Source organism: Solanum verrucosum, unplaced genomic scaffold, assembly GCF_900185275.1.
Source record: "Solanum verrucosum unplaced genomic scaffold, falcon-dt-bn FXZP01000027.1, whole genome shotgun sequence".
Taxonomy (NCBI): domain Eukaryota; kingdom Viridiplantae; phylum Streptophyta; class Magnoliopsida; order Solanales; family Solanaceae; genus Solanum; species Solanum verrucosum.
Genome location: NW_026020214.1, coordinates 315841 through 318351, shown reverse-complemented (window position 1 = coordinate 318351; position 2511 = coordinate 315841).

Below are 2511 nucleotides of genomic sequence, written 5' to 3'. Positions count from 1 at the left end.
AAGTTAGGTCCTTTTGAGAAATTTAATCTTCAAGATGAATTTCTATTCAAGGAAAATAAATTATGTGTTCCTAACTGCTCGTTGCGTGAACTATTTGTTAGGGAAGCACATTGTGGAGGGCTAATGGGACATTTTGGTGTACCCAAAACACTGGAAATACTTTCTGAACATTTTTATTGGCCTAGCATGAGAAAGGATGTTGAAAAAGTGTGTTCTTATTGTCTTGAATGTAAACAGGCTAAGTCTAGAACATTGCCGCATGGTCTTTATACTCCTTTACCTGTTTCTAATTCCCCTTGGATTGATATTTCTATGGATTTCATATTGGGGCTGCCAAGGACTAAGTATGGTAAGGATAGTATATTTGTGGTAGTAGATAGATTTTCTAAAATGGCTCGTTTTATCCCATGTAAAAAGACTAATGATGCATCTCATGTGGCTGACTTGTTTGTAAAGGAAGTGGTTAAATTGCATGGAATACCTAGAACTATTGTTAGCGATAGGGATGCCAAGTTCTTAAGTCACTTTTGGAGAATTCTTTGGGGAAAGTTGGGAACTAAATTGCTATTTTCTACATCTTGTCACCCACAAACGGACGGGCAAACGGAAGTGGTTAATAGAACTTTAGGGAACATGTTGAGGGCTATTTTGAAAGGAAAGTTGACTTCTTGGGAAGATTACTTACCTATTGTAGAATTTGCTTATAATAGGACCTTCCATTCTTCTACTGGTAAGACTCCTTTTGAAGTTGTATATGGATTCAACCCCCTTACCCCCCTTGATTTATTGCCTTTGCCTACTAATGATTTTGCTAATCTTGATGGTAAGAAGAAGGCTGATATGATGAAGAAAATTCATGAACAAACAAGGCTTGCAATTGAAAAGAAGAACAAGGAAGTTGCATTGCGAAGGAATAAGGGCAGAAAATATGTTGTTTTTAAACCTGGTGACTTGGTTTGGGTGCATATGCGAAAGGAAAGATTTCCTTCCAAAAGAAAGACCAAACTAGATCCTAGAGGAAGTGGGCCATACAAAGTCCTTGAAAGGATTGGAGACAATGCTTATAAACTTGATCTTCCTGGTGAGTTCCAAGTTAGTGCTACTTTTAATGTTTCTGATCTTTCCCATTTTGATGCAGATTTGAATTCGAGGACGAATTCTCTTCAAGAAGAGGGGAATGATAGCATCCAAGGAAGCTCTACTCCATTGAAGGACAAGGATGACGCTTTAGAAACTCCAAGGAGGCCCATAACAAGATCTCAAACCAAGGAGTTCAATGATAAGCTCAATGGGCTTCAATCGCGGATCCAAAGGTTTCTTATTGGGGAAGAAGAGCTCAAGCCCAAGGGAGAGGAATTGTCCAAATGCTACAATTATTTGGTGGCCCAAATTCAAGCCCAAGATGAGGAAATTTAAGGTCCAATTTCGTGCAAAAAAGGTCAAGAAGAGTCCAAGAATCAGCCACAACAAGAGTTGCTCTCTGCCCAAGTTTTGAGAGAAGACTAGTCAAACTTTCCAAGATTGTCAAGATTCTTTTCCTAGTTGGGATTTACCTTATTTATTTATTTATATATAGGTTATTAATATTTTCCTTAGTCTATTTATGGTCTCCTAAGTACCATTTAATGCTTTCCTAGAAGTACTAAATTTGTTCCTAGTTAGGTTACTTTATTTCCTTTCTAGAGTAGGATTCCTTGTAATTGTTTTTTTAGGGTTTGGCTTCTTGGACGTTTTTCCCTTCTCCTATATATAGGAGTCCTTTTCATTCATTAAAGACAATTTAGATTGATATTAATAATATTTGGGAGAGTTCTTTGAACCTTTGTGACTTGTTCTTTGAGAATTTATCTTTAAACCTTTACTAGTTTCATAGTTTAAGGTATAAAGTAACTTCTTCTTGTGATATCTTTGGTTTCTTTTTGGTATTCTTTAGAAGGTGATTAGTTTCTACATACTAATTATTGTCTTTAGTTACTCATAAAGCGGTCAAGATCCGAATCTATCGTTTTGATTCGTTTTCTCAAGTAAAGGCGTTAGATTTCTTCCATAAATCTATACGTTGTTACTTGGATCTTTTCAAGGCCTTAGAACATCTAATCTTTGGAAATTCGTGGATCTTTCCTTCGAATTTCCCATATCTTTATTTAGTTTTTTTGTTTCTTTTCTTTGTGCTTCCGCATTCTAATATTTAATTCTCTATTTGTGATCTCCCTTAACCTTGCTGTTATCACTATTTGTGCAATGTATAGGTAAAGTCACATACCCTTACCTATACTAAGTAGTATCTCTCAAGAAACCTAGTTAGAGCCCATGTCCTCATTCATAAGTCATTTTCATATCTTAGTTCATTCTTACAACATTGGGAGATTTTGCCATAACCGACATAGACCATGTGAGCTACATGGAATCCGGTGTCTTCCTCCCACACCGAAAAGAGAGTGTTCAACTTGCCAAGGTAGAACATACATACGTTATAGCATCTAGGTGGGTCCTCTAGATAACAATCCTATG